This window comes from Python bivittatus, unplaced genomic scaffold (genome assembly GCF_059951505.1).
Source record: "Python bivittatus isolate LINGU-HERP-01145 unplaced genomic scaffold, Pbiv_v1 ctg000960_np1212, whole genome shotgun sequence".
NCBI lineage: Eukaryota > Metazoa > Chordata > Lepidosauria > Squamata > Pythonidae > Python > Python bivittatus.
In genome coordinates, this window is record NW_028277124.1 from 2,946,801 (window position 1) to 2,954,524 (window position 7,724).

Sequence of the window (7,724 nt, forward strand, 5' to 3'; positions counted from 1 at the left end):
TGTAAAATCTAGCAAAGTTGTTAGTTTTACTATTATTATTTTCAAATAACTCTTAGCCATTAGGTCAAAGTAGCCGGACTAATTTTAAGGCCATTTCCCAAACATTTATTTAGATCAAAGACTGATAATAGGAAAACTCTAAAAAACATCAGCCAGATAACTAGTTTTTATTAATGACCTGCCATACTCTGTAGCTAGATAATTAAAGTTTTTTTTTTACACTCCAAAGAAGAGAGTGGACAAATTTATTTGATACTTTGATAACCACAGGACACTGGTTGAAAACTATTGATATAATCAGAGCTCATTCGATTTGCTCACGACAGACACTCGTATCAGTTAATTTCACCTGTGAATAGTTAATTATTCCCCGGATGCATATGGTTGATCCATTAATAAAATTTGACTATGTCATAGGTTTTCCTTTCTTTTGTCGCCCTCGTGTGCATTTTATCTGTAGGAATCTCGGCTCTTTTTCCTGTGGTGGAAGACAGATGTTAGCAGCATGGATATTTCGGTGAGGCGGGATTATAAATGGCATGCAGCAAGAATGAAGAACACTCTGCTTGGAAGGCCTGGGCCTGGATACATAATGAAGGCTCTGGAGCATAGACGATAAACACGGAGCATTTTCAAGCAGTGCTTAAGCAAGGAGCTTCCTACTCAATTAATGCAAGGAACAGCAGTTTTATTTTGATAGGCACACCAAATACTTCTTGTCCACCTTGGCAATCCTGGCCTTTCTGTTCAAATCTACTTTCTCCTTCTTTGGTTGTTGTTTTTGAAGAATTACACCCAAGGAAGCCCATTGATTGTTGGATGAAGTATGGCTTCTGTTCAGTTCCATTTGTTTGTTTCAAACCATGGGGTTAAAACTTAATATTCAAAAAAACCACTGTCCCAGTGGTGCCGTTTTTTGTGAATGACAATATGAAGTGACTTGACTTATACCTCCATGTTTGTGAGCAATGAAGTTATTAGGTTTGTGGGATCCCTGAGCACCCCAATCCTCTTGCCCTTGCAATGAGCAAAATCTTTACTTTTTCCACCTCATCTTCTCTACTGTTCCTGCTCCTCACTGTTGGCTAGCCCTTATGTATTTATCTAGATTTGTGCCCTTGAACAAGCATCCCAGAGGTCCTCTTCTTGGATGTATCCTTAATCAGACCTTGGGATACAGAAAAAATAGAGGTTTCTGTGCATTTGTCTATTTGAAAAGATACCAACCAGTGGTGACCACCCATGCTGCATTTTTGGGGCAACTCTTGTTATCTTCTAATGGTGCTGTGAGGCATGGAAATAACTCCCATTATGAAGGTTGTTACTTATTTTTATATTTGGGGGGGTATTGTGTTATGCTGCTGCAGTAGAATTTATGGGAACAGACAGGATTCCAGCCAAGTTCTGGTCTTCATTGTCATACCCAGGATCTACTGCCATTTAATTCTTTGCACCAGTGTTAATTTGTACATATTTTATGCATTGGGCAAACTGTATAACATTAGTTATAATTCTTTAATATCCTGTCACAATATTGCAAACAAACAAAAAATGGAAGGAGGCTTAAATGGCATTATTAATATTCTATACTTTTTGCATTTGTTGACATATTACAGAGATGTTAGATCACATGAAATACTGACTTTTCCAATATAGCTAAGCTGACTTTTGCATTCAGGAGTGTTTTTATTCAAATGATTAGTTTCGTTGCATTATAGAGCTTTAGTAATATTATTTATATCTTTAATATAATAATATTAATTTAATGTAAGAGTGCAATTACCGCTTGTAGGAACTGTTCTGAAAAATGGACGCAATTTAAAGATGTCATCACATAGACTGCAACAACTGTCCTTGGACTGAAAACCTGGGCACATCAAGACTGGTTGGATGAAAACCATGAGACCATTTCAGCAGCCCTCCAGGCCAAGAACAAGGCCTATGGTGGCTGGTAGAACAATCCATCATCTATCTCAAAAAAAGACAAGTTTAAGCACCTGCAATCCAAAGTACAGACAGAACTGCGAGAAATACAGGATGAGTGGTGGCAAAGAAAGGCTGAGCAGGTGGAATGCTATGCAGAGTTCTTCAGTGCCATAAAGTCAGTTTATGGTCCTTCTAAATCAGGATGCTCCCCCCTGCTGTTATTTAATGGGTCAAGCCTGGTCAAAGACCAGGAAGGCCTGAAAAACCTCTCGGCTGAACACTTTTCCAACCTACTCAATAGGCTGCAACAGTTGATCCTGATGTCTTAACAGCAGATTCCTTAGCTGCCAGTCTTGGATACCCTAGACCTGCCTCCCTCTACTGATGAGATCAAGAAAGTGATCTTGCAGATGAATTCAAATAAAGCAACAGGACAGGATGGCATTCCTACTGAGATCTACAAAGCACTAGACCCAGATGCCTTACAGGCATTCCAAAACAACTTGGTTCATAGAGGAGATGCCTGACAACTTCCACAATGCCCTCATTGTGGCTCTCTACAAAAATAAGGGAAGCAAATCAGACTGTGGAAGCTACAGGGATATCTCACTGCTGTCCATTGCAGGCAATATTTTTGCCCACATTCTCCTGAACAGACTTGTCACTGTCTCAGAAAGGACCCTCCCAGGGGTGCAGTGTGGCTTTCAACCAGAATGGAGTACAGCAGATATGATATTTGCTATGAGGCAAATCCAGGAGAAGTGCATCAAGCAGAACAAGCCTCTTTACTCTGTCTTCATTGACCTGACAAAGGCATTTGACACTGTAAACAGGGAGGCTCTTGGAACATCCTGAGGAAATTCATGAAGTTGATGCAGTTACTCCATGATGGAATCACAGGACAGGTTCTTTACAACAATGATGCATCAGCTGCATTTGCCATTTCCAATGGGGTAAAACAGGGTTATGTGCTAGCCCCAGTCCTGTTCACTCTGTTCTTCACTTGCATGTTGTCATATGCTGTCCAGGGTCTGAAGGAGGGAGTGTACATCAGGTACCAATTGGATGGCTCTCTCTTTGACCTTTGCTGCTTGAATGCATGGATGAAGTGCCTCCATACAGTCATTCAAGAAATCTTTGTTGATGACTGTGTGCTCCTGGCGCACAAAGACAGTTATCTACAGTTGATACTGAGCAAATTCTCAGATGCTGCTATGATATGCTTTTTGGCCTATCTCTTGTTCAGTCCCTGAACAAGACTGAAGTACTTTACCAGCCCATGCCAAATATCAACCCTGTAGAACCAAAAATCACTGTTGATGATACCCATTTGCTGACAAATGTAAACAGCTTCAAATACTTGGGAAGCAGCATTTTGAGTGATGGGTCTTTGGACAAAGAAATTAACTCTAGGATCAGCAAGGCCAGCCAGGCACTGGGGCAGCTGTGTACTAGAGTGCTCAATCAACACAACATCTGTATCTCCACAAAGCTGAAAGTCTACAGAGCTGTGGTTATTCTTTTTCTCTTATATGGATGTGAGTCCTGGACTCTGTACTGGACATCAAACAACTGGAGAAATTTCACATGTGCGCTCTCATTGGGAAGACCGTGTCTCCAACCTAGAGGTCTTAAATGGCACGGGGTCCACCAGCATTGAGTCTCTGATTATCAGAACCCATATGCAGTGGGTGAGATACGTCATCAGAATGGATGACCACTGTATGCCTCGCCAGTTACTCTATAGTGTAAAAGAAGAGACTTTGGGAAGACACTTTGAGGTTGACCATGCAAGTGCTACAAAGACGCTGTGAAAGAAACCCTACGCCACTGAGACATCCAGCCAAGGGAACTAGAAGCTGAGGCAGCTGACAGAACCCTCTGGCAAGCCCTGTTCTATGAAACCTCCACCAGTTTTGAAGACAGGCACCGCCAAAAACTGATATAAAACCATGACCAGCATCACAGAATAACACCCACTGTTACTACAACAATGGACTCCCAGTGTCCCCACTGTGGTAGACTCTGTGCTTGCAAACTGGGACTGCAGAGCCACCTCTGTGTCCACAGATGAACTGCACAATAGCATGTCTTCTTCAAACCCAAAAGACTACCATATATATAATAGACCTAAAGTCTACATAGATATAATCAGTTATGCTCCAGGAGCTTTCTGTGCTATTTTTAATATTTAAGACAGAGCTGGAAGTGGGGGATGACAGAGGGGACCCAGTGCCTCTCTTTCTCTGTGGTCCTACCCTAGTGCAGTGTTTTTGAAACTTGGCAACTTTAAGATGTGTGGACTTCAACACCCAGAATTTCCCAGCCAGCAGTGAATTTGAAAAACACTGCATGAACTTGCACAATCAAAACAAAACAACAAAGCCCAACCACAACCTGAAAAAGGGACATTTAGAACAAGGGATATTGCTAATTACATGTGTTCAGTCAAACAAGTATGCTTGACTTCTCCTTCCCTTGGAACTATGGAGTTTCTGAGATCCAATTTCTTGAGGTCACAAAATTCTTTTGTGGTGCTGCCCCCCAGTGGGCAGATTCTTATCATAAACATGTTCAGCTTCCCTACAGATACCTGAAAAGTCACTGGAGACAGTCGTACCCTATTTTTTTTTTTAATGCTGGACTTCTGGTTAGTTTTAATTAATTAATTGAATTACAATATTTTAATGTTGCTTTTCTACTTAAAAAGCAATCAGGGTGTTAATAAAGATAATGAAAAGCAGAGTGAAAAGTAGTGAAGGTGTGTGTGTGTGTGTGTGTGTGTATAATATATATATACAACCCTCTCACCCCTATGGGTCGTATGTATCTTCCTCAGTCTTGGGTCCTCTACCAGAGGCCTGGGAGTTTGAGGGTTCTGCTTTACTCTCCCAGCTTAGGAATCACAGCCCCGAGTGCTCCTACCACCACTGGGACCACTTTGGCCTTTAACTTTCCACATCTTCCCTAGTTCCTCCTTCAGTCCCTGGTACTTCTCCAGCTTCTCATACTCCTTCCTGATGCTGCTGTCACTTGGCACCACTACATCTATCACCACCGCTGTCTTCTGGTCCTTGTCTACTACCATGATGTCTGGATCATTGGCTAGTACCTGCCTGTCCATCTGGATCTGGAAGTCCCATATATTAGTATGGTGAATGAATCAAAATTTGTAACAAAATTGTTGTCTAATAACAAGTTCCTATCATTCTGAAAGGAATTAAGGATAATGAGTTATTATAGGTAGGATGATATAAGAGTATGTCTGAAGCTGCAACCTTATTCCTGGAGGGTAATTGCATTGAATATAGTGGGACTTACTTCACTGTAAAATCTAGAATTACTTTATTTATTTATTTATTATTAAATTTATATGCCGCCCATCTGCCCCCGGATGACTCCGAGTGGACTCCGTTGCCCTCAATTGTATTCATATTGGATCACATCTATTTTTACTGTAGTACTACAGTACTGTTTTACTGTCAATTGTGCCCTCAATTGCATTCATATTGGATCACATCTATTTTTACTGTTTCTAAAGCTATGTTAAAGTAGATTGCATTATTTTCCTTTAATAGTTTGGGGGATATTAAAATGTAAGTGAATATAGAACACAGTTGAAACTAGTTTAAGTCCCTTGTTCATTTATTTAGATACATTTAGATTTAGATGTCAAATTGAATAGCTGGGATCCTGTACAAAAAATCATTTAAATTGATTTTATATTTATAACAAGATGCTTAATAAAGCATCTTGCTTTATTTATAGCAATATAGTTATAGCAAGATGCTTAAAAAGATTCCAATATTTTCATCATCAACATTTACACCATTTATGGCAATGGTGTAAATATCCTCATGGCAATGAGGGTAAGATTAACTGCTTTTGAAACTTAAGTACATGATATGCCTCTTTTTAATATATACAACACGTTATCATTCATTACTGGCACAAAGAGATAATTCAGAGCATTACATTGTTATGATTAGACAAGGGAAAGTGGTGCAGATAACTGTTCCCCAAAAGAACATTATCCTTCATTTACAAAAGATCTTGCATTCTTTCCTAATATACAATAAAAGCATTGTAAATTGTTAGTTTGTTAGGAATTTACCCCCACAAGATTGACACATCTATAGGAACGGCTGCAGTACATGTTGGGGGTAGCAGAAAGACATGGTTGGAAGGGAGAACCAAAGAAAGGTAGTCAGATAAGCACTAGAGGTAGATATGACAAGGAAACAGGAAGATCCTAAAGTCACTTAGAGACATTTGGTACTTCCCTGAGCTTTATGATCTGCAAGGGAGACCTTTTTGAGAATCCATGCCTGGGAAATGCCATCAATATAGGGACACAGAGAGGTCCTTCTTTGATGTGACCCCCCAGCTTTCGAATTTATTCATTTAAAAGGCCTATATGGCCATCCATCTTACGAAACACATCTCTGGGTAGCTCACAACAATAATAAAAGCCAAAAACAAAACAAAAAGAAAAAGAAAATGCCCTTCCTTTGGCAGTCAGGGTGGTGCTAACATTATTTGCCTGGCTTTTGACTCTTGCAGTCAAGACTTAGCCACAGTCTAACCATGCCTTTTTATCCATTAAGTGTCTGCAGGGCTGGATTATGGCCAACGGATACCCTAAACACAGACCAACAATGGTGCTCCTTGGCCATTCCATTGCTTAATTGACAGGATAATAAGACTCAATAAGTGCTGAAAAGTTAAGTCGAGAGTGGCAGTGAAAGAGTTAATTAAGGGTATGATAGGTAGGGGGGAAAAGTCTGTGGTGCTCCCCTTCCCTTGGTGTCCTAAGCACATGCTTATTTTGCTCAATGGTTACTCCAGGGCTGAGTGCCTGTCAAGATTATTGCGATTGTGATTATTATTGTGTACTTTAAATTATAGCTGACTTTATCCTGTTTTACTGCTTTACCTTGGTTATTTTCTTCTCTAGACAATGAGCAGGCTAAAAATATTTTAAATAAATCCATAAATAAATAACCAAGGAAAGCGGCAACATGAGTTTATATCTAGCTGGGCGTTAATTTATCAAGAGGAAGAGGAGGAGGAGGAAACACCTATTAATCCTTGCCTAATAATACAATTACTGTATTGGATTCCTGGGATAATTAATGAGTCTACAGAAACAGCTTCTTGGTTGCTACCATGAAGAATTGCCTCTTGGTATATACTCATTCTATTTCAACTAAATTTTGATAATCTGTTTGAAGGGGGGCACAGGAGGAACATTGCCTTTTTTATTTTAAATAATAAGTTGCCATATTTCTAGAAAGCTCTCATTGTGGTTCCTGAAGTCTGCTGCTTGCTGCAGGAAGAAAACTGTAACTAATGTTAATGGGAATTTTCCCTTACACAGCAAAGAACAGCCTTGTCCTCAGTCTAGAATATGGTAGGGGCGAGGCCCCAATTTGGAAAGCAATCAGTTGCATCACTAATATCATGATCAAATATCAACTTTGGCCCTTAGATGCTGAGTGTCTAAGTTGCTGACAATTTAATTTATTCTATTTTTACCATGATGGATTCACCATTCACTAAAATCGCTGAGATTAAAATATCTGCGACTTATCTGTAGGAGGGTAGACTCAGCACCAAGCAATAAGTGAGCTTTAAAAAAACCAAACCAAAGAACTTAAAAAAAACTTTAAAAAATGTTAAATGACACAGTATTCCTCTTCATTCTCTTTTTTTCTAATAGAGGAAAGAAAACCTATTCAACACATTGCTAAGAAACATGAATCAACCCAGCCTCCTCCAATATCCAGCATTAGGTT

The 7,724-nt window shown here is 39.7% G+C and overlaps 1 long non-coding RNA gene across 2 annotated transcripts in view; it reads left to right on the forward strand.

Moving 5' to 3' along the window:
• The window catches only part of LOC148213612 (uncharacterized), a 57,620-nt gene extending 53,057 nt beyond the window's left edge, over positions 1-4,563 (forward strand). For both annotated transcript variants that reach the window (XR_015794236.1, XR_015794237.1), the window contains exon 4: positions 461-4,563. This is a non-coding gene — a long non-coding RNA (uncharacterized LOC148213612). The remainder of the gene's footprint in view (positions 1-460) is intronic.
• Positions 4,564-7,724: the final 3,161 nt, after the last annotated feature.